Source organism: Anas platyrhynchos, chromosome 10, assembly GCF_047663525.1.
Source record: "Anas platyrhynchos isolate ZD024472 breed Pekin duck chromosome 10, IASCAAS_PekinDuck_T2T, whole genome shotgun sequence".
Classification (NCBI taxonomy): domain Eukaryota; kingdom Metazoa; phylum Chordata; class Aves; order Anseriformes; family Anatidae; genus Anas; species Anas platyrhynchos.
This window is the reverse complement of record NC_092596.1, coordinates 25,089,673-25,117,469: the sequence shown is the minus strand read 5'-3', so window position 1 is coordinate 25,117,469 and position 27,797 is coordinate 25,089,673. Positions and strand designations below refer to the sequence as shown.

General features: G+C 47.3%; 2 long non-coding RNA genes across 10 annotated transcripts; both read right to left on the bottom strand.

The window, feature by feature from the left end:
- Positions 1-7: 7 nt before the first annotated feature.
- On the bottom strand, positions 8-27,797 carry LOC140003299 (uncharacterized). 9 transcript variants are annotated; one of them, XR_011811682.1, is made up of 9 exons: positions 9,860-10,266; positions 9,533-9,673; positions 8,992-9,052; positions 8,593-8,650; positions 7,420-7,530; positions 7,241-7,293; positions 1,474-6,844; positions 664-707; positions 15-503 (listed from the first exon to the last, which is right to left on the bottom strand). It is a non-coding gene; the product is annotated as an uncharacterized lncRNA (long non-coding RNA). The 9 variants fall into 9 exon arrangements; XR_011811683.1 differs by having other exon boundaries at positions 16-403; XR_011811685.1 differs by lacking the exon at positions 15-503 and having other exon boundaries at positions 510-707; positions 2,728-2,819; positions 6,751-6,844; positions 9,860-10,281.
- Positions 18,675-27,395, bottom strand: LOC140003300 (uncharacterized). The gene is made up of 6 exons (XR_011811686.1): positions 27,098-27,395; positions 26,562-26,622; positions 26,163-26,220; positions 24,990-25,100; positions 24,811-24,863; positions 18,675-24,414 (listed from the first exon to the last, which is right to left on the bottom strand). It is a non-coding gene; the product is annotated as an uncharacterized lncRNA (long non-coding RNA).

The window sequence follows — 27,797 nt, the reverse complement described above, 5'->3', positions numbered from 1 at the left end:
TAATTGTTGTAAGGATTCTGGTTGTCTGCATTTTACAAGGTTGTCTGTTGTAATAAATGACTAAGTCCCAAATAGGATTACAATCAAAGTTTACAATTTATTAAATGAATAGAGGTAAGCAAACAGCACTGGGTGCGCCGGGAGTCTCTGCTCCACCGAGACGCACACAAGTCACAGCAGGCGGCTGGGTTTTATGCTCCTGGGCTAATACATATTCATTACTACGTCTAGAAAAGGCAGGGTTATTATAACTAGTTCCTGGAATCCGAACCCGCCCACTGGCGCATGTGTTATCAGTCTCTGGTGGTCCCTCTGCGGGTCTCTCGTACTGAAGGCTCATAGTCTTCCTCCCAGGCTTTTCCCTTGTCCTTCTCCTTTGTCCATCTTGGCTGGATGTCAGAGACTTGCATAGTGCCCCATGCAATAGTCATAACAGTTAGCAGTTATTCTGAAACCCCTTTGTTCTCTTGTCCCCTATTAACCCGAATTGCTGGACCATTCCTCTGCAAGATGAGAAGAGGCAAAGAGAGCAGGAGGAACAGCAGCCCTGTTTTTGGTCTGGCTTAGTTCAACAGGGGGCAGCACAAGCAACCAGGCTGTTTCTCTTCAAAGACTTGCCTTAGCATTGGTGAAGGAAACTGACCGGGCCGACAACCCTCTTACCTTTTTGCACCACTCCACACCATGGGGACTTCATCTCTCCAAGGCTGCACGAGGGAAGGGCGGAAACAAGAAAAAAAGCACATCCTGAGGCACCTCATAACCACAGCCTACCTACTGCAATACTTGTGTCTCTCTTCCCAGCTGCTTCATCTCTGTGGCTCTCCATCTCCAAACCACATTCTTTTTAACTGCCATGCAGAGTGGCAGTCCTCCGGGCGCCATAGAGCAGCACCATATTTTTATTTTTTTTTTTATTAGTATTTTTTAATTTCAAAATAGCAGTCCGCTTCCCTCTGGAGATGGACAGTAGGTCCAGCCAGTCACCGAGTTGCCAACACAGAGCTTCACAGTTCCAGAAGGCGCTCTTTCCTTTCACCGATTCCTTATAAATGTTATCTACCACTGGCAAAAGCAATAAACAGACTGCAAACATGCACTGCCATCTTTGACAAACTTTATGTTTTCAATTTTATTATTTCAAAGAGAGCAGTCCACTTGCCTCTCCATCTGTGAAGTAGATCAAACCAGTCACTACGTTGCCGAACAAGAACTTGACGGTTCCAGAAAGCGCTGTTACCTTTGACCGGTTCCTCCTAATGTTTACCTACTGCTGGTTTATACATTTAGAGATTAAAATATAGCTCAAAAACAGAAGAGTATCCCACCATCCCAAAAAACAGTGAGCCAGAAACCTCTATTAAACATCCCTCTCCTAAGTGAATTCCAAGCACTTAAAAATTCTAGAAATCTATAAACTCCAGCCTGCCTAGAGAACCCTGCAACTGACTAAAGGAAAAACAAAGCACTTACCCCAAGGAGCAGCCCAGGCAGAAGGAGCTCTCTGATAGCATGCCTGGGGCTCATATAGCATTCAGCCCCGCCCAGCACCCAAACCCAATCACCTGGAAAAGGGGAGGGGCAAAGCACAAGGAAGTAGAAAGAAAGCAGGAGCAGCAGCAGCAGCAGCAGCTGTTTTTTATTATTTTCTTTGTTTGTTTGTTTGTTTGTTTTGTTTTGTTTTTTTTTGTTTTTTTTTAAGATCTGCTTTACTTGAAAAACATGCAGAGAGCAGACAGGTGACCTGTGGTGTTTCTAGAAGCAACAATCCCCATGCTTTTGCTGCAGCTTTTAACATTGAAAGGACGACACGACCAGGCCAGTAACTGGAACTTTTTCAAATGGAATTACGTCAAACAGGTTCATCATCACTTGCAAATAGAGAGAACCAGAATTCACAAGCATGCCAGCCCCGACACCCACCTCCTCCGCAACGCTGACTACTACTGATGCAACATGCTACGGTGCAATACCTCTCTGTTCCCAGCTCCTTTACCTCATCTGCTCACTACATTTACCTGAGAAGTGTGCCCGAACAGACTTATTCTGCAGAGATGAAGAAGGTGGCCCTGCTCACTCTCTTGGCACTACTGCACTTATGCACTCAAGGAACCATACCCCACGGTTTCCCAAAAACAACGTACCTGGCAACCCCTCATAAACGTACTTCTAATACGTAAATTCAAGGACATAAAGCCTAGAAGGCTTTATGGTCTAAAGACTCGACAGACAGAAAACACACAGGCAAAAGCTCCAGAAATATAACAAACTGTCCCTAAACTTGAAACAGACTACCCCTTACGTGCCCACTACTGCCATTTTCAGACACATGCTCACACAGGGAGCTTCCATGATACATTTCAACTAAACCCTGCTCCATCACTTTAACAGCAAGGTTGTAACTTTGATAATATTTGACATACAGGCAAAGACTCACAGAAAGCCCCGTAATTCGGCAAAAATCAGAAGGGACCCAGAACCACAAAGCAAACACACAAAGTAACATCACCATACCATCCGTAAAACTGCCATAACAACTACTCACCTGAGGAAGAGCTGCGTGCAATACAGGCACCTACTACTAGATTGCTTTACAGTGACAGATCCTACCAGTTACCAACTCAAAAAGATATGCGTACCGGTTTCTACTGGAAAACGCATCAGTCCATAGACTCTGACCCACCTAAAGAACCCTGCAACTGACTGAAGGAAAAACAAAGCGCTTACCCCAAAAAGCAGCCCAGGCAGAATGAGCTCTGTCATGGAATACCTGCAACTCAGTTACCACTAGGTCCCACCTGGAACCTGAAGCCAATCACCTGGGAAAGTGCAAGGGGGAAAGCACAAAAAAAAAAAAAAAAAAAAATCAGAAAGGAGCAGTAGCTGTGGTTTCTTTATTCATTTATATGGCTTAGCTCAACAGCATGCAGAGTGCAGACAGGAGAGCTAGGGTGTTTCTAGAAACAAAAATCCCCATGCTTTTGCTGCAGCTTTGAATATTAAAAGGACAAACTGACCAAGAAAGTAACTGATTTTTTTTTCCATCTGGAATTAGCTCGATCTTTTATTTACATAAAAAGAAAAATCTAGGAGCAGGACTGTGGGTAGTTAGGGTCTGGCGGCCGGAAGATGTCGCAATGTACGGAAAGGTGGAGCCCCTCCCTTGATGGACAGTAGCGTGTGGTCTGTGATGTAAGCAAGCGGAAGTGACGCTATGGGCCTCGGGTATATAAGCCCATGTGACTCGACAATAAATGCCATTTGCCATCCACCACATTGGTGTCTGTGAGCCGATGGACCGAGCGGCCTGGGGTTGGTCGCCGTGCCGTTCCTGAACCAGGTCGCCACTGCCCCCTGAAGGCAACAAGTGGTGCCGAAACCCGGGAAAACTGGATTCGGGTGAATGGCGGCCGGAGCGGCGGGACCAGCCCGGCGGGGAGGACGCTCCCGGACCAACAAGGAAGATGGAAACCCTTGTGAAGGTCGTATCAAAGTTGTGGAAGCTGTGGGGTGGCTCGGCTGAGGAAGCCAGGTGTGCCGGTGGGGAACCAGAGCCTGGGGAAATCTGGGAGAGACCACGGCCATGTGCGCCCCAGTACGGTGCTGAACTAGAAGACGAAGAGTTGGGTGAAGAAGCCTCCGGCAGGAACGGGGATGAAATGTTAGGTTTTACTAACACGTGGAAATGCGAGAAAGAGAACGGTTGCGGGGACGACCAGGGAGGAGGTAGAAGCGTGAGAGAGGGGCAGAGAGCCGATCGGAACGGCCATCCGAGAAAACGCTCCTGTGGCGCAAACGCCTCGCTGAGATGGCGGCGGGGCGAGCCACGAGGCAGAGAGCGGCCCGCCCGCAGGGGTGGGGGGCGGGGCCGGAACTCGATGGGAGGGTACCGGAACTCGGAGGTGAGCAGTCAGTCAAGCTCTGACTCCGGATCACATACCGATTCAAATTCGGAGGAGGAAATGGGGACAGATAGCCAAAATATCCCCATCCGAAATAAAGCTGCACCGCGAGGCAGAGAAATTCCTCTCACAGATTGGAGGAAAATTAAGATTGCGTGCACCATCTTGGCTCTATCGGCCATGCTAGCGTTCCTGGTCTGGGTGACAGACGGGGGGCAGAGGGTTCACTCACCAACAAACCCTAAGGATGTACAAGCGATTGTTAAAGCCATTGTGGATAAAGGGCTTCATTCTGCAATGGTCTCCACCCTCATAGATGGTGTTTTCAGGGGAGACGACATGCTCCCGTTTGATATAACACAAACTTGTAGACTGATCTTTGACGGGGGTGGGATGATCATTTTTAAACGAGAATGGGGGGGCAACTGTATGAGACAACTGGCCCAAGTAACTGGGACGGATCACACACTGCATGGCTCTAGCCTGCAGCGGCTAATGGGTACGGACCCAACAGTGATCACCCCCCAGGCGCAAGTCCAGGGCCTGAGGGCCCACGAAGGTATGGCAACTCGTGCAGCCAGAGAAGCTCCAAACAGCCGACGCCCCAACTTCAGAACAAAACTAATGAAAACTGAGTTTCTGTTCACAGGAACGGATCATCGGGCACCCCCGTAATCTGTATACCCCGGCGACATGAGAAGACAATAAGTCAGCAAGCGTCCTGTCTAAGCCTGAGAGTTCCACACTGGCAGAATCCAGACACCAGCGAAGCGGCCTCCGTGGGTGGGGGGCTACAATGCGTTTGTGTGATCTTATCTTTGGACCTTGTATACTAAATATGCTTGTGTTGTTTGTTAAAAGTTGGTTAGAGAAAGTTAACATTATGTTGGTAGAACACCAACAACTACTTTAAGAGTGCATTTACTCAGCGTTACCAGTTACCTCTTAGTTTTCTCCTGGTTATTGTGCCTTATGTTTTTTAGTTAAGTTATGATGTCTACATCTTAAGATTGTTATATTTTAGCTAATTTGGTTGTGCATAGGGAGGGGGGAAATGTGGGTAGTTAGGGTCTGGCGGCCGGAAGATGTCACGATGTACGGAAAGGTGGAGCCCCTCCCTTGATGGACAGTAGCGTGTGGTCTGTGATGTAAGCAAGCGGAAGTGACGCTATGGGCCTCGGGTATATAAGCCCATGTGACTCGACAATAAATGCCATTTGCCATCCACCACATTGGTGTCTGCGAGCCGATGGACCGAGCGGCCTGGGGTTGGTCGCCGTGCCGTTCCTGAACCAGGTCGCCACTGCCCCCTGAAGGCAACACAGAACTGATTGCACACCAAAAAAAAAAAAAAAAAAAATCCATTCCACTTGCAGGAAAAATCACTTACTTCAGTAAGCTACCTGTGGTGTAAATGCCTGAAGTAACTAGGAAAATAAAACTAACATTCATACTTTTAAGGAAAAGGTACAGCATTGAAGAGGCTTTCAGGGTAGGGCATAACTGCATTATCTGAGCATTCCCTAGGCTCCCAACCTTAGATGCTATCGCGCTGGGGAAACTTGGTGTGCTAGCTCTAAGGAACACCACGGAGCGTAGAGTGGAGTGGAGACACCACGGCTAGGCTCTGTAATCAGGTGGGGCCTCGATTGTTCTTGTGCACAAAGCTGCACTTTTTGCCACCCTAAGCCAAAGACCTGTCATGTTTTGACAAATGCTGTACCCTAGTGTACTTTTTGCTCATTATAATATCATTATAATACCAAAACACACCTCCATCCCAAAAGCTACCCGCCTCCAAGGTGCGACCACCCCTCACTGAGCATGCGCTCTGAATTTCTCGGAGCCTATTACTTTAAACGGAGACGGGAAAACTTTACACCAATCATAACTAAGATATGCTTGACTAGAGCCACTCAAGCTCCACCTAAAAGATAGAAAATAATATAAATTGGCCCAAGAGAGAGGGGATGTTAGGGAAGATACCATCGTCAGGGGAGATACCATCCCGAGGACATACAACATCCTTAGGACCTCCTGACTCCTGGGATCAGTCGACGGGCTGAGCCTCTCTTGCCCCCCCATTGGGACGCCTTTGGGTGAGATCTGAATATTTGCTTATAAATCTCTATAGAGTCTTTGATCCTTTTAACGCGTTTATTTCTAGGCTGCGCACCTGTAACACCTGTATAACACCTGTAACACCTATAACACCTGTGTATTTCATGCATACTAGCTTGCTTTTGCAGATAGTCACTATCACCGGCAATCCAAAAGAACCTGATTACCTGTTGCTGTAATAAACCATACTTGATTGCATTGTGATAGCTCTCATTAATGCAACTAGGGTGAGGGTGGTTATCCGTGATAGTTCAGTGTTCTGAATCTAACCAGACCCCCAGACGGTTAATGCATTGTTGGTGAATGTCTGAACGGACCCCCAGGTGGTTAATACGTTTTTGGTGAATGTCTGAGCGGACCCCCAGGCGGTTATTACGTTTTTGGTGAATGTCCGAACGGACCCCCAGTTTTGGTGAATGTCCGACTGGTTCAGTACTCTGAATCCAACCGGGCCCGTAACGGTTAATCAGCTACACCCCTTTAACGCGACACTACCTGAGAACCAAAAGGCTATGCTGATGGGTCAAAACACACTACAGGACACTGGGGCCAGGCCCTCCGCTGCACCCACTTAAAACCCATCCCTACACTCACCAAGGTGCAACCCCAACGCAAAAAAACAAACAGACGCAGCATTTCAGCACCTGCTTTGTTCCGATTCTAAAGACTAACACCACAGCCCACATTGCCTGGGACACCTGATAAACAGAAGAGAAAGCAGCCATACCCTTTTCAAGCCATCCCTGCACGTGTCGCTCCTTGATCATCTGCAACCTCTTCTCCAATCCTCAACCACTTCTCTAGAGAGCCTGCCATGGCACCTGTAAAGCAAGATGGATACCCTTCGCACTCACCTCGTGCTACTTGGCAGTTCTGCTCCGATCCAGCTCACAACCAGCCCGCCCTTCTCGTGCTGCTCTTCAGAGTGCAGCTTGGCCCCACTCAGCCTGTGTGAGACAAATGTGAAACAAAAAGAAAAGCATAGGCTGAAGCAGCATCCAAAGCCACAGCACAGCTGGGACAGTTACTCTCATCTGCTGCCTTACCTCCGTGCCCTGCCCTCCCCTCCCCTCGAGGCAGATGCTTCCATCTGCTCTCTTAGGCCAGCTACAACACCCCTGAAATATAAACAGGATTTTTACTGTACTTTGTGTAGTTCAGTAACTGCAGTGACAACTGCACCCCTAAATTACCTTCTATATCTGTTCATCACTCACCTTGCCAAAAGCAGCTCTGGTCGTCAAGTCCCGTGTCGTACACTGTGTTTCAGCTTTAACAAATGAAAACAGGCACAAGAGAATCAATCATTCAGCTGCCAGCATTAGCACCCATCCCTCAACAACACAAAAGGGACCCCATTTACAATACTATCGTTTCAAAACAGCAGCCTCCTTGCCTCAGCACCTCAGAAGTAGATCAAGCCAGTCACCCAGTTGCCTCCCGAGTGCTGAACAGTTCCAGAAGGAGCTCTTTCCTGTGACAGCTTCCTCCAAAGGTTTACGCTCTACTGGGGACGGGAAAGAAATAAAAATAAAAAATTCAAAACCCCATATCTGTAAGCTTTCAAGATTTGACAGACCTCCTCAAGCACACCGTTCAAGTGCTATGCGAGCAGTTGCTCGCAAGCAGCTCAACTCTCCCCCCTCCAGTCTGCCAAACACCACAGAGAGGACTGTGCCAGCTGCCCTTCAGTACGTGCCCAGAGGCAGACTGGATATCTTTACCAAAACAGTCCAGACAATGTATTAGTACACCCATGCACTGCCACGTTACCTGTCATCACTAACTGCCAGGCAGGACAGCTCCAGACCAAACACGTACACACACACAGGCACGCCACAAACACTACAAACAAAACACACAACACAAGGCACAAGAAAAAGTGACCCCCAAAAAGAAAGCCCTACAGCAACAGCACGTCAGAACAGGTGCTCTGCACCAGACCCCAGGAGAGACTCAAATGTCACAACATGCAACTGGAAGCAACTGCCAGAACTGGGATGACGGAGGCCTAAAAAGCCTGCCTTCAAGACAAGAGACCAGAAGGATGGGGACTGAAAACCCCCTAAGAAGACACTTAGGAAATCAATTCCCAAGCAAGAGCTCCTGATGCGGCCCAGATGACTTCTGCAAGAGTGAGGATGGAAACAGACGCGATCTCCAACCGAATATGATGCACAAGACCTGAAACAGATCTGCACCCATGCTTTTGCCGCACTTTTTTTTAACATTAAAAGGACAATACTTGCTGGGTCGTAACTAGAACATTCCTAACTGGAACTGGCTCAAACTTTTATTTACAATGAATGAAAGATCTAGGAGCAAAACAGACTATACACCAAAACAATCAATTCCATTCCACCCCCAGGAAAAAAATCACATACTCTCATCCCCTCCTGTACCTCAGCCGCTTGCCTGCCCCACGTGGCACATGCTTCCATCTCTTCTCTTTACCCACTTATAGCACCTCTAAAAGGCAAACTGGAATTTTACGCTATTGGATGTAGGAAAATAACTTCAGTGACAACCACACCCCCAAAATTAACAGCTACCTCTGCTCATCACGCACCAGAGTCACTGCAGAGGCAGCTGGTTGACACATCCTGCACTGCACACTGCATTTCAGCCTAATGAAAGGCAAAACACAGGCAGAAGATAAACATTCAGCTGCCAGCAGTAGCACCCATCCCTCAACAACATAAGCGACCCCAGCTTTACTTTTATCCTTTCAAAACAGCACTCCACTTGCCTCTGGACCTGCAAATTAGGTCCAAGCTTGAAAGGACCGGCCAGCATCATCCACACCACCGGGGAACACAAAAGGACAAAAGAACCACTGTGCTTGCAAGCGCCCACCTGCCACGCTGCTCCTCTATCCCAGACAGACTCACCTCGGACCCTCTGAGGGAAACACCTGAGTGTCTTCCCTTCGCTTCAGGTAAGGGATGACCAGGCTGACAACACTCACCCTCCCTCACTGCTCCGCGACACGAGGATTTCCCTTTCCTGTCCACGACCGCACAAAGCACCTGCAAAAAAACAACAAAACAAAACAAAACAAAACAAAAGACAGAAAAGCACACTCTGAGGCACCTCACAGCCACAGCGTACCTGCTCCAAGACCTCTCTCTTCCCAGCTCTGGTACTTCAGCTGCTCACCAGCTCTAACTGAGATTCTTCGCCCACTGCACCACAGCAAACTCTGCCCAGGCCACACAACACACACTACACAAGCTACATTGCTTAAGACACACGAAAGCTGGAACGTTCCAGCCCAACAATTAGTCACGTCGCACAGGAAGGATGCCGCATACTCCTAGAAACCAAACCTTCCAGTCCTGAGCAGCTCCCCACCTCCTCATTCTAACCACACTCAGCAAACACACTGTTTGACCCTCAAAAAATAAAAAAAAAAGAACATGCACACACACAAAGAAAAACAACCGAGCTCCACAAATGCCAAAAAGACATGCACACACACAAGCCTCGGCAGGGGTAATCAAACTTACCCTTTGCAGATGAAAGAGGTGACTCTGATACAACTCTGCTCAGTCTCTTGGTAATGCTGCATCTACGCTGCCAAGCCATATGTAGCATTCAATCAAGCTGGTTTTAGTCCTCTGGAGAGTTACACAAGTGGGTTTATACATCTAGAGATTAAAATATAGCTCAAAAACAGAAGAGTATCCCACCATCCCAAAAAAACAGTGAGCCAGCAGCCCCTACTAAACATCCCGCTACTGAGTGAATTCCAAGCACTTAAAATCCAGAAATCCATAGGCTCCAGTCTGCCTAGAGAACCCTGCAACTGACTGAAGGAAAACCAAAGCACTTACCCCAAAGAGCAGCCCAAGCAGAAGGAGCTCTCTGCTAGCATGCCTGGGGCTCATATAGCATTCAGCCCCGCCCAGCACCCAAACCCAATCACCTGGAAAAGGGGAGGGGCAAAGCACAAGGAAGTAGGAAGAGAGCAAAAGAAGCAGCTGTGTTTTTTTTTTTTTTCCTTTTTTTTTAAGATCTGGTTTATCTCAAAAACATTCCGAGAGCAGACAAGAGACCTGTGGCGTTTCTAGAAGCAAAACTCCCCTTTTGCTTTTGCTGCAGCTTTTAATGTTGAACGGATAACGTCACCAAGCAAGTAACTGAAACTTCTTCAACTGGAATTAGTTTAAACACGCTCACCGTCATCTGCAAACACAGAGAACCAGCATTCACTAGCCCTAACCCTAACCCCTAACCCTAACCCCAACCCTCACCCTAAACTCTAACCCTAGCCCCAGCCCTAGTCCCCAAGAACTGCATTTCCCGGTATGCTCTGGGCGCTCAACATGGCCTCCCGGAAGTCCGGAGTCCCAGAACTACATTTCCCGGCATGCTCTGGGCAATCAACGCGGCCTACCGGAAGCCTTGTGACGGAAAACTACACCTACCAGCATTCCCTGCACAGCCGGCACGGCCAATCAGAGGCCGAGTTGTCGAGAACTCCATTTAACAGCACTCCCTGGAACCCTAGCCCTTACCGCCCTTACACAAAGAAGCCGCAAGCCCTAACCCTAAAAATCCTCGAAACCCCTACAGACCTAACCCAAACTATCCACCACACTAAACCCCTGAAGACCTATGCCTAAAAGCCCTAACCCAAACACTTAAGACGCTCAAATCCCACACCCACAAAATTAAGATGCTCAAATCCCAAACCCAAAAAAATAGGACGCTCAAATCCCAAACCCCCTTCCGAAAAAGAAAATAAGAAAAATAAATCAAACAAAACAAAAACAACAAAAGGGGTAGACCTGGTGGCATCTGCCCTATAACCCTGCAAAAATCATGAGGGACATAGAACAACAAAGCAAACACACAAAATAACATTGACATCCTAGCCATAAAAGTGCTATAACAATTAATCACCTCCAAAGAGCTTCTTGCAATAAATGCACGTACTACTAGATTGGTTTCCTCTAAAATATCGTACAAGACTCTGACCCACGAAAAGAACCCTGCATGTAGCTAACAGAAGAATAAACAAAGCACCGACCCCAAAGAGCAGCCCACGCAGAAGGAGCTCTCTGATAGAATGCCTAGGGCTCGTATAACATTTGGCCCCGCCCAGCACTCAAACCCAATCACCTGGGAAAGAGGAGGGGGCAAAAAACAAGAAAGAGAGCAGGAGCAGCAGCTGTGTTCTTTTATTTATTTTTTTATTTATTTGTCACCTATCCCTAGTTTACAGCATGCGGAGTGCAGACAAAAGAACTGCGGTGTTTCTAGAAGCAAAATTTACCGTATTTTTGACTCAGCTTTGAACATAGAAAGGACAATACAACCAAGAAAGTAAATGAAATATTTTCAACGGGAATTAGCACGAACCTTTCATTTACATATGAAGAAAAATCTAGGAGCGTAGGAAATTACACATCAAAAAAAAAAAAAAAGACGTAATAAGCAACGCGCATGCGCGGCCCCCGGCCGCCTGCAGTACACGTTTTCCACCAGCAGGGGGCGGCAGAGGTCGCATGCGGGGAAAGCACAAAAAAAGCAAAAAGAGGAGCAGCAGCAGCTCTGGTTTATTTACTTATTTATAAGGCTTAGCTCAACAGCATGCAGAGTGCAGACAGGAGAACTGGGGTGTTTCTAGAAGCAAAACTCCCCTTTTGCTTTTGCTGCAGCTTTTAATGTTGAACTGATAATGTCACCAAGCAAGTAACTGAAACTTCTTCAACTGGAATTAGTTTAAACACGCTCACCGTCATCTGCAAACACAGAGAACCAGCATTCACTAGCCCTAACCCTAACCCCAACCCTCACCCTAAACTCTAACCCTAGCCCCAGCCCTAGTCCCCAAGAACTGCATTTCCCGGTATGCTCTGGGCGCTCAACATGGCCTCCCGGAAGTCCGGAGTCCCAGAACTACATTTCCCGGCATGCTCTGGGCAATCAACGCGGCCTACCGGAAGCCTTGTGACGGAAAACTACACCTACCAGCATTCCCTGCACAGCCGGCACGGCCAATCAGAGGCCGAGTTGTCGAGAACTCCATTTAACAGCACTCCCTGGAACCCTAGCCCTTACCGCCCTTACACAAAAAAGCCGCAAGCCCTAACCCTAAAAATCCTCGAAACCCCTACAGACCTAACCCAAACTAAACCCCTGAAGACCTATGCCTAAAAGCCCTAACCCAAACACTTAAGACGCTCACAGCGCCCAAGCCCACAAAATTAAGACGCTCAAATCCCAAACCCAACCCAAAATATTAAGATGCTCAAAACCCTAACCCAGGAGAACCTAACCTGAAAAAAAAAAAATAATAATAATAAGATCTTAAAACCCTAACCGTAAATAACTGACCAAAAATAAAACCCTAAGAACCTAACCCTAAAAAAACTATCAACACTACAACCCAAAAAACTCCAAAACCCTGACACGCTAACCCTGAAACCCTTAAAACCCTAACCCTCAAATCCCTAAAATCCTAACCGTTAAAACTCCAACCCTAAAACTAAAAACCTTAAAATCCTAAACATAAACCCTGAGAACGCTTACCCTGAAACCCAACCCTAGGGCCCTATCCCTGAAACCTTAAAACCGCGAATCAATCTTTGGGAAATAACATAGGCTCAGGAGAGGATCTCAGTACAGTAGCATTTGTATTTGAGATTACAATGGCGGGTGTCCCGCAAGCAGGAGGGCACCTACCGATTCCATACACAGTTTATATACTTTTTTTTTTCCCTCCCAAGGACCAGGACCCTCCCGTTTCCCCATTAACTGTGCAATCCAGGTTTATACTCTACCTGGTGCTTCACCGAAAACACACAGCTGCTGGCCTGTTACAAGTCACATTTCTTTTGAGGCTTTTACTCTTTGAGGTGGTAATGTTTCTTACACCGTGATTTCCACTTAATTGTTGTAAGGATTCTGGTTGTCTGCATTTTACAAGGTTGTCTGTTGTAATAAATGACTAAGTCCCAAATAGGATTACAATCAAAGTTTACAATTTATTAAATGAATAGAGGTAAGCAAACAGCACTGGGCGCGCCGGGAGTCTCTGCTCCACCGAGACGCACACAAGTCACAGCAGGCGGCTGGGTTTTATGCTCCTGGGCTAATACATATTCATTACTACTTCTAGAAAAGGCAGGGTTATTATAACTAGTTCCTGGAATCCGAACCCGCCCACTGGCGCATGTGTTATCAGTCTCTGGTGGTCCCTCTGCGGGTCTCTCGTACTGAAGGCTCATAGTCTTCCTCCCAGGCTTTTCCCTTGTCCTTCTCCTTTGTCCATCTTGGCTGGATGTCAGAGACTTGCATAGTGCCCCATGCAATAGTCATAACAGTTAGCAGTTATTCTGAAACCCCTTTGTTCTCTTGTCCCCTATTAACCCGAATTGCTGGACCATTCCTCTGCAAGATGAGAAGAGGCAAAGAGAGCAGGAGGAACAGCAGCCCTGTTTTTGGTCTGGCTTAGTTCAACAGGGGGCAGCACAAGCAACCAGGCTGTTTCTCTTCAAAGACTTGCCTTAGCATTGGTGAAGGAAACTGACCGGGCCGACAACCCTCTTACCTTTTTGCACCACTCCACACCATGGGGACTTCATCTCTCCAAGGCTGCACGAGGGAAGGGCGGAAACAAGAAAAAAAGCACATCCTGAGGCACCTCATAACCACAGCCTACCTACTGCAATACTTGTGTCTCTCTTCCCAGCTGCTTCATCTCTGTGGCTCTCCATCTCCAAACCACATTCTTTTTAACTGCCATGCAGAGTGGCAGTCCTCCGGGCGCCATAGAGCAGCACCATATTTTTATTTTTTTTTTTATTAGTATTTTTTAATTTCAAAATAGCAGTCCGCTTCCCTCTGGAGATGGACAGTAGGTCCAGCCAGTCACCGAGTTGCCAACACAGAGCTTCACAGTTCCAGAAGGCGCTCTTTCCTTTCACCGATTCCTTATAAATGTTATCTACCACTGGCAAAAGCAATAAACAGACTGCAAACATGCACTGCCATCTTTGACAAACTTTATGTTTTCAATTTTATTATTTCAAAGAGAGCAGTCCACTTGCCTCTCCATCTGTGAAGTAGATCAAACCAGTCACTACGTTGCCGAACAAGAACTTGACGGTTCCAGAAAGCGCTGTTACCTTTGACCGGTTCCTCCTAATGTTTACCTACTGCTGGTTTATACATTTAGAGATTAAAATATAGCTCAAAAACAGAAGAGTATCCCACCATCCCAAAAAACAGTGAGCCAGAAACCTCTATTAAACATCCCTCTCCTAAGTGAATTCCAAGCACTTAAAAATTCTAGAAATCTATAAACTCCAGCCTGCCTAGAGAACCCTGCAACTGACTAAAGGAAAAACAAAGCACTTACCCCAAGGAGCAGCCCAAGCAGAAGGAGCTCTCTGATAGCATGCCTGGGGCTCATATAGCATTCAGCCCCGCCCAGCACCCAAACCCAATCACCTGGGAAAGGGGAGGGGCAAAGCACAAGGAAGTAGGAAGAGAGCAAAAGAAGCAGCTGTGTTTTTTTTTTTTTTTCCTTTTTTTTTTAAGATCTGGTTTATCTCAAAAACATTCCGAGAGCAGACAAGAGACCTGTGGTGTTTCTAGAAGCAAAACTCCCCTTTTGCTTTTGCTGCAGCTTTTAATGTTGAACGGATAACGTCACCAAGCAAGTAACTGAAACTTCTTCAACTGGAATTAGTTTAAACACGCTCACCGTCATCTGCAAACACAGAGAACCAGCATTCACTAGCCCTAACCCTAACCTCTAACCCTAACCCCAACCCTCACCCTAAACTCTAACCCTAGCCCCAGCCCTAGTCCCCGAGAACTGCATTTCCCGGTATGCTCTGGGCACCCAACATGGCCTCCCGGAAGTTCGGAGTCCCAGAACTACATTTCCCGGCATGCTCTGGGCGCTCAACATGGCCTCCCGGAAGTTCGGAGTCCCCGAGAACTGCATTTCCCGGTATGCTCTGGGCGCTCAACATGGCCTCCCGGAAGTCCGGAGTCCCAGAACTACATTTCCCGGCATGCTCTGGGCAATCAACGCGGCCTACCGGAAGCCTTGTGACGGAAAACTACACCTACCAGCATTCCCTGCACAGCCGGCACGGCCAATCAGAGGCCGAGTTGTCGAGAACTCCATTTAACAGCACTCCCTGGAACCCTAGCCCTTACCGCCCTTACACAAAGAAGCCGCAAGCCCTAACCCTAAAAATCCTCGAAACCCCTACAGACCTAACCCAAACTATCCACCACACTAAACCCCTGAAGACCTATGCCTAAAAGCCCTAACCCAAACACTTAAGACGCTCAAATCCCACACCCACAAAATTAAGATGCTCAAATCCCAAACCCAAAAAAATAGGACGCTCAAATCCCAAACCCCCTTCCGAAAAAGAAAATAAGAAAAATAAATCAAACAAAACAAAAACAACAAAAGGGGTAGACCTGGTGGCATCTGCCCTATAACCCTGCAAAAATCATGAGGGACATAGAACAACAAAGCAAACACACAAAATAACATTGACATCCTAGCCATAAAAGTGCTATAACAATTAATCACCTCCAAAGAGCTTCTTGCAATAAATGCACGTACTACTAGATTGGTTTCCTCTAAAATATCGTACAAGACTCTGACCCACGAAAAGAACCCTGCATGTAGCTAACAGAAGAATAAACAAAGCACCGACCCCAAAGAGCAGCCCACGCAGAAGGAGCTCTCTGATAGAATGCCTAGGGCTCGTATAACATTTGGCCCCGCCCAGCACCCAAACCCAATCACCTGGGAAAGAGGAGGGGGCAAAAAACAAGAAAGAGAGCAGGAGCAGCAGCTGTGTTCTTTTATTTATTTTTTTATTTATTTGTCACCTATCCCTAGTTTACAGCATGCGGAGTGCAGACAAAAGAACTGCGGTGTTTCTAGAAGCAAAATTTACCGTATTTTTGACTCAGCTTTGAACATAGAAAGGACAATACAACCAAGAAAGTAAATGAAATATTTTCAACGGGAATTAGCACGAACCTTTCATTTACATATGAAGAAAAATCTAGGAGCGTAGGAAATTACACATCAAAAAAAAAAAAAGACGTAATAAGCAACGCGCATGCGCGGCCCCCGGCCGCCTGCAGTACACGTTTTCCACCAGCAGGGGGCGGCAGAGGTCGCATGCGGGGAAAGCACAAAAAAAGCAAAAAGAGGAGCAGCAGCTCTGGTTTATTTACTTATTTATAAGGCTTAGCTCAACAGCATGCAGAGTGCAGACAGGAGAACTGGGGTGTTTCTAGAAGCAAAACTCCCCTTTTGCTTTTGCTGCAGCTTTTAATGTTGAACTGATAATGTCACCAAGCAAGTAACTGAAACTTCTTCAACTGGAATTAGTTTAAACACGCTCACCGTCATCTGCAAACACAGAGAACCAGCATTCACTAGCCCTAACCCTAACCCCAACCCTCACCCTAAACTCTAACCCTAGCCCCAGCCCTAGTCCCCAAGAACTGCATTTCCCGGTATGCTCTGGGCGCTCAACATGGCCTCCCGGAAGTCCGGAGTCCCAGAACTACATTTCCCGGCATGCTCTGGGCAATCAACGCGGCCTACCGGAAGCCTTGTGACGGAAAACTACACCTACCAGCATTCCCTGCACAGCCGGCACGGCCAATCAGAGGCCGAGTTGTCGAGAACTCCATTTAACAGCACTCCCTGGAACCCTAGCCCTTACCGCCCTTACACAAAAAAGCCGCAAGCCCTAACCCTAAAAATCCTCGAAACCCCTACAGACCTAACCCAAACTAAACCCCTGAAGACCTATGCCTAAAAGCCCTAACCCAAACACTTAAGGAGCTCACAGCGCCCAAGCCCACAAAATTAAGACGCTCAAATCCCAAACCCAACCCAAAATATTAAGATGCTCAAAACCCTAACCCAGGAGAACCTAACCTGAAAAAAAAAAAATAATAATAATAAGATCTTAAAACCCTAACCGTAAATAACTGACCAAAAATAAAACCCTAAGAACCTAACCCTAAAAAAACTATCAACACTACAACCCAAAAAACTCCAAAACCCTGACACGCTAACCCTGAAACCCTTAAAACCCTAACCCTCAAATCCCTAAAATCCTAACCGTTAAAACTCCAACCCTAAAACTAAAAACCTTAAAATCCTAAACATAAACCCTGAGAACGCTTACCCTGAAACCCAACCCTAGGGCCCTATCCCTGAAACCTTAAAACCGCGAATCAATCTTTGGGAAATAACATAGGCTCAGGAGAGGATCTCAGTACAGTAGCATTTGTATTTGAGATTACAATGGCGGGTGTCCCGCAAGCAGGAGGGCACCTACCGATTCCATTATATACTTTTTTTTTTCCCTCCCAAGGACCAGGACCCTCCCGTTTCCCCATTAACTGTGCAATCCAGGTTTATACTCTACCTGGTGCTTCACCGAAAACACACAGCTGCTGGCCTGTTACAAGTCACATTTCTTTTGAGGCTTTTACTCTTTGAGGTGGTAATGTTTCTTACACCGTGATTTCCACTTAATTGTTGTAAGGATTCTGGTTGTCTGCATTTTACAAGGTTGTCTGTTGTAATAAATGACTAAGTCCCAAATAGGATTACAATCAAAGTTTACAATTTATTAAATGAATAGAGGTAAGCAAACAGCACTGGGTGCGCCGGGAGTCTCTGCTCCACCGAGACGCACACAAGTCACAGCAGGCGGCTGGGTTTTATGCTCCTGGGCTAATACATATTCATTACTACTTCTAGAAAAGGCAGGGTTATTATAACTAGTTCCTGGAATCCGAACCCGCCCACTGGCGCATGTGTTATCAGTCTCTGGTGGTCCCTCTGCGGGTCTCTCGTACTGAAGGCTCATAGTCTTCCTCCCAGGCTTTTCCCTTGTCCTTCTCCTTTGTCCATCTTGGCTGGATGTCAGAGACTTGCATAGTGCCCCATGCAATAGTCATAACAGTTAGCAGTTATTCTGAAACCCCTTTGTTCTCTTGTCCCCTATTAACCCGAATTGCTGGACCATTCCTCTGCAAGATGAGAAGAGGCAAAGAGAGCAGGAGGAACAGCAGCCCTGTTTTTGGTCTGGCTTAGTTCAACAGGGGGCAGCACAAGCAACCAGGCTGTTTCTCTTCAAAGACTTGCCTTAGCATTGGTGAAGGAAACTGACCGGGCCGACAACCCTCTTACCTTTTTGCACCACTCCACACCATGGGGACTTCATCTCTCCAAGGCTGCACGAGGGAAGGGCGGAAACAAGAAAAAAAGCACATCCTGAGGCACCTCATAACCACAGCCTACCTACTGCAATACTTGTGTCTCTCTTCCCAGCTGCTTCATCTCTGTGGCTCTCCATCTCCAAACCACATTCTTTTTAACTGCCATGCAGAGTGGCAGTCCTCCAGGCGCCATAGAGCAGCACCATATTTTTATTTTTTTTTTTATTAGTATTTTTTAATTTCAAAATAGCAGTCCGCTTCCCTCTGGAGATGGACAGTAGGTCCAGCCAGTCACCGAGTTGCCAACACAGAGCTTCACAGTTCCAGAAGGCGCTCTTTCCTTTCACCGATTCCTTATAAATGTTATCTACCACTGGCAAAAGCAATAAACAGACTGCAAACATGCACTGCCATCTTTGACAAACTTTATGTTTTCAATTTTATTATTTCAAAGAGAGCAGTCCACTTGCCTCTCCATCTGTGAAGTAGATCAAACCAGTCACTACGTTGCCGAACAAGAACTTGACGGTTCCAGAAAGCGCTGTTACCTTTGACCGGTTCCTCCTAATGTTTACCTACTGCTGGTTTATACATTTAGAGATTAAAATATAGCTCAAAAACAGAAGAGTATCCCACCATCCCAAAAAACAGTGAGCCAGAAACCTCTATTAAACATCCCTCTCCTAAGTGAATTCCAAGCACTTAAAAATTCTAGAAATCTATAAACTCCAGCCTGCCTAGAGAACCCTGCAACTGACTAAAGGAAAAACAAAGCACTTACCCCAAGGAGCAGCCCAGGCAGAAGGAGCTCTCTGATAGCATGCCTGGGGCTCATATAGCATTCAGCCCCGCCCAGCACCCAAACCCAATCACCTGGAAAAGGGGAGGGGCAAAGCACAAGGAAGTAGAAAGAAAGCAGGAGCAGCAGCAGCAGCAGCAGCTGTTTTTTATTATTTTCTTTGTTTGTTTGTTTGTTTGTTTTGTTTTGTTTTTTTTTGTTTTTTTTTAAGATCTGCTTTACTTGAAAAACATGCAGAGAGCAGACAGGTGACCTGTGGTGTTTCTAGAAGCAACAATCCCCATGCTTTTGCTGCAGCTTTTAACATTGAAAGGACGACACGACCAGGCCAGTAACTGGAACTTTTTCAAATGGAATTACGTCAAACAGGTTCATCATCACTTGCAAATAGAGAGAACCAGAATTCACAAGCATGCCAGCCCCGACACCCACCTCCTCCGCAACGCTGACTACTACTGATGCAACATGCTACGGTGCAATACCTCTCTGTTCCCAGCTCCTTTACCTCATCTGCTCACTACATTTACCTGAGAAGTGTGCCCGAACAGACTTATTCTGCAGAGATGAAGAAGGTGGCCCTGCTCACTCTCTTGGCACTACTGCACTTATGCACTCAAGGAACCATACCCCACGGTTTCCCAAAAACAACGTACCTGGCAACCCCTCATAAACGTACTTCTAATACGTAAATTCAAGGACATAAAGCCTAGAAGGCTTTATGGTCTAAAGACTCGACAGACAGAAAACACACAGGCAAAAGCTCCAGAAATATAACAAACTGTCCCTAAACTTGAAACAGACTACCCCTTACGTGCCCACTACTGCCATTTTCAGACACATGCTCACACAGGGAGCTTCCATGATACATTTCAACTAAACCCTGCTCCATCACTTTAACAGCAAGGTTGTAACTTTGATAATATTTGACATACAGGCAAAGACTCACAGAAAGCCCCGTAATTCGGCAAAAATCAGAAGGGACCCAGAACCACAAAGCAAACACACAAAGTAACATCACCATACCAGCCGTAAAACTGCCATAACAACTACTCACCTGAGGAAGAGCTGCGTGCAATACAGGCACCTACTACTAGATTGCTTTACAGTGACAGATCCTACCAGTTACCAACTCAAAAAGATATGCGTACCGGTTTCTACTGGAAAACGCATCAGTCCATAGACTCTGACCCACCTAAAGAACCCTGCAACTGACTGAAGGAAAAACAAAGCGCTTACCCCAAAAAGCAGCCCAGGCAGAATGAGCTCTGTCATGGAATACCTGCAACTCAGTTACCACTAGGTCCCACCTGGAACCTGAAGCCAATCACCTGGGAAAGTGCAAGGGGGAAAGCACAAAAAAAAAAAAAAAAAAAAATCAGAAAGGAGCAGTAGCTGTGGTTTCTTTATTCATTTATATGGCTTAGCTCAACAGCATGCAGAGTGCAGACAGGAGAGCTAGGGTGTTTCTAGAAACAAAAATCCCCATGCTTTTGCTGCAGCTTTGAATATTAAAAGGACAAACTGACCAAGAAAGTAACTGATTTTTTTTTCCATCTGGAATTAGCTCGATCTTTTATTTACATAAAAAGAAAAATCTAGGAGCAGGACTGTGGGTAGTTAGGGTCTGGCGGCCGGAAGATGTCGCAATGTACGGAAAGGTGGAGCCCCTCCCTTGATGGACAGTAGCGTGTGGTCTGTGATGTAAGCAAGCGGAAGTGACGCTATGGGCCTCGGGTATATAAGCCCATGTGACTCGACAATAAATGCCATTTGCCATCCACCACATTGGTGTCTGTGAGCCGATGGACCGAGCGGCCTGGGGTTGGTCGCCGTGCCGTTCCTGAACCAGGTCGCCACTGCCCCCTGAAGGCAACAAGTGGTGCCGAAACCCGGGAAAACTGGATTCGGGTGAATGGCGGCCGGAGCGGCGGGACCAGCCCGGCGGGGAGGACGCTCCCGGACCAACAAGGAAGATGGAAACCCTTGTGAAGGTCGTATCAAAGTTGTGGAAGCTGTGGGGTGGCTCGGCTGAGGAAGCCAGGTGTGCCGGTGGGGAACCAGAGCCTGGGGAAATCTGGGAGAGACCACGGCCATGTGCGCCCCAGTACGGTGCTGAACTAGAAGACGAAGAGTTGGGTGAAGAAGCCTCCGGCAGGAACGGGGATGAAATGTTAGGTTTTACTAACACGTGGAAATGCGAGAAAGAGAACGGTTGCGGGGACGACCAGGGAGGAGGTAGAAGCGTGAGAGAGGGGCAGAGAGCCGATCGGAACGGCCATCCGAGAAAACGCTCCTGTGGCGCAAACGCCTCGCTGAGATGGCGGCGGGGCGAGCCACGAGGCAGAGAGCGGCCCGCCCGCAGGGGTGGGGGGCGGGGCCGGAACTCGATGGGAGGGTACCGGAACTCGGAGGTGAGCAGTCAGTCAAGCTCTGACTCCGGATCACATACCGATTCAAATTCGGAGGAGGAAATGGGGACAGATAGCCAAAATATCCCCATCCGAAATAAAGCTGCACCGCGAGGCAGAGAAATTCCTCTCACAGATTGGAGGAAAATTAAGATTGCGTGCACCATCTTGGCTCTATCGGCCATGCTAGCGTTCCTGGTCTGGGTGACAGACGGGGGGCAGAGGGTTCACTCACCAACAAACCCTAAGGATGTACAAGCGATTGTTAAAGCCATTGTGGATAAAGGGCTTCATTCTGCAATGGTCTCCACCCTCATAGATGGTGTTTTCAGGGGAGACGACATGCTCCCGTTTGATATAACACAAACTTGTAGACTGATCTTTGACGGGGGTGGGATGATCATTTTTAAACGAGAATGGGGGGACAACTGTATGAGACAACTGGCCCAAGTAACTGGGACGGATCACACACTGCATGGCTCTAGCCTGCAGCGGCTAATGGGTACGGACCCAACAGTGATCACCCCCCAGGCGCAAGTCCAGGGCCTGAGGGCCCACGAAGGTATGGCAACTCGTGCAGCCAGAGAAGCTCCAAACAGCCGACGCCCCAACTTCAGAACAAAACTAATGAAAACTGAGTTTCTGTTCACAGGAACGGATCATCGGGCACCCCCGTAATCTGTATACCCCGGCGACATGAGAAGACAATAAGTCAGCAAGCGTCCTGTCTAAGCCTGAGAGTTCCACACTGGCAGAATCCAGACACCAGCGAAGCGGCCTCCGTGGGTGGGGGGCTACAATGCGTTTGTGTGATCTTATCTTTGGACCTTGTATACTAAATATGCTTGTGTTGTTTGTTAAAAGTTGGTTAGAGAAAGTTAACATTATGTTGGTAGAACACCAACAACTACTTTAAGAGTGCATTTACTCAGCGTTACCAGTTACCTCTTAGTTTTCTCCTGGTTATTGTGCCTTATGTTTTTTAGTTAAGTTATGATGTCTACATCTTAAGATTGTTATATTTTAGCTAATTTGGTTGTGCATAGGGAGGGGGGAAATGTGGGTAGTTAGGGTCTGGCGGCCGGAAGATGTCACGATGTACGGAAAGGTGGAGCCCCTCCCTTGATGGACAGTAGCGTGTGGTCTGTGATGTAAGCAAGCGGAAGTGACGCTATGGGCCTCGGGTATATAAGCCCATGTGACTCGACAATAAATGCCATTTGCCATCCACCACATTGGTGTCTGCGAGCCGATGGACCGAGCGGCCTGGGGTTGGTCGCCGTGCCGTTCCTGAACCAGGTCGCCACTGCCCCCTGAAGGCAACACAGAACTGATTGCACACCAAAAAAAAAAAAAAAAAAATCCATTCCACTTGCAGGAAAAATCACTTACTTCAGTAAGCTACCTGTGGTGTAAATGCCTGAAGTAACTAGGAAAATAAAACTAACATTCATACTTTTAAGGAAAAGGTACAGCATTGAAGAGGCTTTCAGGGTAGGGCATAACTGCATTATCTGAGCATTCCCTAGGCTCCCAACCTTAGATGCTATCGCGCTGGGGAAACTTGGTGTGCTAGCTCTAAGGAACACCACGGAGCGTAGAGTGGAGTGGAGACACCACGGCTAGGCTCTGTAATCAGGTGGGGCCTCGATTGTTCTTGTGCACAAAGCTGCACTTTTTGCCACCCTAAGCCAAAGACCTGTCATGTTTTGACAAATGCTGTACCCTAGTGTACTTTTTGCTCATTATAATATCATTATAATACCAAAACACACCTCCATCCCAAAAGCTACCCGCCTCCAAGGTGCGACCACCCCTCACTGAGCATGCGCTCTGAATTTCTCGGAGCCTATTACTTTAAACGGAGACGGGAAAACTTTACACCAATCATAACTAAGATATGCTTGACTAGAGCCACTCAAGCTCCACCTAAAAGATAGAAAATAATATAAATTGGCCCAAGAGAGAGGGGATGTTAGGGAAGATACCATCGTCAGGGGAGATACCATCCCGAGGACATACAACATCCTTAGGACCTCCTGACTCCTGGGATCAGTCGACGGGCTGAGCCTCTCTTGCCCCCCCATTGGGACGCCTTTGGGTGAGATCTGAATATTTGCTTATAAATCTCTATAGAGTCTTTGATCCTTTTAACGCGTTTATTTCTAGGCTGCGCACCTGTAACACCTGTATAACACCTGTAACACCTATAACACCTGTGTATTTCATGCATACTAGCTTGCTTTTGCAGATAGTCACTATCACCGGCAATCCAAAAGAACCTGATTACCTGTTGCTGTAATAAACCATACTTGATTGCATTGTGATAGCTCTCATTAATGCAACTAGGGTGAGGGTGGTTATCCGTGATAGTTCAGTGTTCTGAATCTAACCAGACCCCCAGACGGTTAATGCATTGTTGGTGAATGTCTGAACGGACCCCCAGGTGGTTAATACGTTTTTGGTGAATGTCTGAGCGGACCCCCAGGCGGTTATTACGTTTTTGGTGAATGTCCGAACGGACCCCCAGTTTTGGTGAATGTCCGACTGGTTCAGTACTCTGAATCCAACCGGGCCCGTAACGGTTAATCAGCTACACCCCTTTAACGCGACACTACCTGAGAACCAAAAGGCTATGCTGATGGGTCAAAACACACTACAGGACACTGGGGCCAGGCCCTCCGCTGCACCCACTTAAAACCCATCCCTACACTCACCAAGGTGCAACCCCAACGCAAAAAAACAAACAGACGCAGCATTTCAGCACCTGCTTTGTTCCGATTCTAAAGACTAACACCACAGCCCACATTGCCTGGGACACCTGATAAACAGAAGAGAAAGCAGCCATACCCTTTTCAAGCCATCCCTGCACGTGTCGCTCCTTGATCATCTGCAACCTCTTCTCCAATCCTCAACCACTTCTCTAGAGAGCCTGCCATGGCACCTGTAAAGCAAGATGGATACCCTTCGCACTCACCTCGTGCTACTTGGCAGTTCTGCTCCGATCCAGCTCACAACCAGCCCGCCCTTCTCGTGCTGCTCTTCAGAGTGCAGCTTGGCCCCACTCAGCCTGTGTGAGACAAATGTGAAACAAAAAGAAAAGCATAGGCTGAAGCAGCATCCAAAGCCACAGCACAGCTGGGACAGTTACTCTCATCTGCTGCCTTACCTCCGTGCCCTGCCCTCCCCTCCCCTCGAGGCAGATGCTTCCATCTGCTCTCTTAGGCCAGCTACAACACCCCTGAAATATAAACAGGATTTTTACTGTACTTTGTGTAGTTCAGTAACTGCAGTGACAACTGCACCCCTAAATTACCTTCTATATCTGTTCATCACTCACCTTGCCAAAAGCAGCTCTGGTCGTCAAGTCCCGTGTCGTACACTGTGTTTCAGCTTTAACAAATGAAAACAGGCACAAGAGAATCAATCATTCAGCTGCCAGCATTAGCACCCATCCCTCAACAACACAAAAGGGACCCCATTTACAATACTATCGTTTCAAAACAGCAGCCTCCTTGCCTCAGCACCTCAGAAGTAGATCAAGCCAGTCACCCAGTTGCCTCCCGAGTGCTGAACAGTTCCAGAAGGAGCTCTTTCCTGTGACAGCTTCCTCCAAAGGTTTACGCTCTACTGGGGACGGGAAAGAAATAAAAATAAAAAATTCAAAACCCCATATCTGTAAGCTTTCAAGATTCGACAGACCTCCTCAAGCACACCGTTCAAGTGCTATGCGAGCAGTTGCTCGCAAGCAGCTCAACTCTCCCCCCTCCAGTCTGCCAAACACCACAGAGATGACTGTGCCAGCTGCCCTTCAGTACGTGCCCAGAGGCAGACTGGATATCTTTACCAAAACAGTCCAGACAATGTATTAGTACACCCATGCACTGCCACGTTACCTGTCATCACTAACTGCCAGGCAGGACAGCTCCAGACCAAACACGTACACACACACAGGCACGCCACAAACACTACAAACAAAACACACAACACAAGGCACAAGAAAAAGTGACCCCCAAAAAGAAAGCCCTACAGCAACAGCACGTCAGAACAGGTGCTCTGCACCAGACCCCAGGAGAGACTCAAATGTCACAACATGCAACTGGAAGCAACTGCCAGAACTGGGATGACGGAGGCCTAAAAAGCCTGCCTTCAAGACAAGAGACCAGAAGGATGGGGACTGAAAACCCCCTAAGAAGACACTTAGGAAATCAATTCCCAAGCAAGAGCTCCTGATGCGGCCCAGATGACTTCTGCAAGAGTGAGGATGGAAACAGACGCGATCTCCAACCGAATATGATGCACAAGACCTGAAACAGATCTGCACCCATGCTTTTGCCGCACTTTTTTTTAACATTAAAAGGACAATACTTGCTGGGTCGTAACTAGAACATTCCTAACTGGAACTGGCTCAAACTTTTATTTACAATGAATGAAAGATCTAGGAGCAAAACAGACTATACACCAAAACAATCAATTCCATTCCACCCCCAGGAAAAAAATCACATACTCTCATCCCCTCCTGTACCTCAGCCGCTTGCCTGCCCCACGTGGCACATGCTTCCATCTCTTCTCTTTACCCACTTATAGCACCTCTAAAAGGCAAACTGGAATTTTACGCTATTGGATGTAGGAAAATAACTTCAGTGACAACCACACCCCCAAAATTAACAGCTACCTCTGCTCATCACGCACCAGAGTCACTGCAGAGGCAGCTGGTTGAGACATCCTGCACTGCACACTGCATTTCAGCCTGAACAAAAGAAAAACACAGGCAGAAGATAAACATTCAGCTGCCAGCAGTAGCACCCATCCCTCAACAACATAAGCGACCCCAGCTTTACTTTTATCCTTTCAAAACAGCACTCCACTTGCCTCTGGACCTGCAAATTAGGTCCAAGCTTGAAAGGAGCGGCCAGCATCATCCACACCACCGGGGAACACAAAAGGACAAAAGAACCACTGTGCTTGCAAGCGCCCACCTGCCACACTGCTCCTCTATCCCAGACAGACTCACCTCGGACCCTCTGAGGGAAACACCTGAGTGTCTTCCCTTCGCTTCAGATAAGGGATGACCAGGCTGACAACACTCACCCTCCCTCACTGCTCCGCAACACGAGGATTTCCCTTTCCTGTCCACGACCGCACAAAGCACCTGCAAAAAAACAACAAAACAAAACAAAACAAAAGACAGAAAAGCACACTCTGAGGCACCTCACAGCCACAGCGTACCTGCTCCAAGACCTCTCTCTTCCCAGCTCTGGTACTTCAGCTGCTCACCAGCTCTAACTGAGATTCTTCGCCCACTGCACCACAGCAAACTCTGCCCAGGCCACACAACACACACTACACAAGCTACATTGCTTAAGACACACGAAAGCTGGAACGTTCCAGCCCAACAATTAGTCACGTCGCACAGGAAGGATGCCGCATACTCCTAGAAACCAAACCTTCCAGTCCTGAGCAGCTCCCCACCTCCTCATTCTAACCACACTCAGCAAACACACTGTTTGACCCTCAAAAAATAAAAAAAAAAGAACATGCACACACACAAAGAAAAACAACCGAGCTCCACAAATGCCAAAAAGACATGCACACACACAAGCCTCGGCAGGGGTAATCAAACTTACCCTTTGCAGATGAAAGAGGTGACTCTGATACAACTCTGCTCAGTCTCTTGGTAATGCTGCATCTACGCTGCCAAGCCATACGTAGCATTCAATCAAGCTGGTTTTAGTCCTCTGGAGAGTTACACAAGTGGGTTTATACATCTAGAGATTAAAATATAGCTCAAAAACAGAAGAGTATCCCACCATCCCAAAAAAACAGTGAGCCAGCAGCCCCTACTAAACATCCCGCTACTGAGTGAATTCCAAGCACTTAAAATCCAGAAATCCATAGGCTCCAGTCTGCCTAGAGAACCCTGCAACTGACTGAAGGAAAACCAAAGCACTTACCCCAAAGAGCAGCCCATGCAGAAGGAGCTCTCTACTAGCATGCCTGGGGCTCATATAGCATTCAGCCCCGCCCAGCACCCAAACCCAATCACCTGGGAAAGGGGAGGGGCAAAGCACAAGGAAGTAGGAAGAGAGCAAAAGAAGCAGCTGTGTTTTTTTTTTTTTCCTTTTTTTTTAAGATCTGGTTTATCTCAAAAACATTCCGAGAGCAGACAAGAGACCTGTGGTGTTTCTAGAAGCAAAACTCCCCTTTTGCTTTTGCTGCAGCTTTTAATGTTGAACGGATAACGTCACCAAGCAAGTAACTGAAACTTCTTCAACTGGAATTAGTTTAAACACGCTCACCGTCATCTGCAAACACAGAGAACCAGCA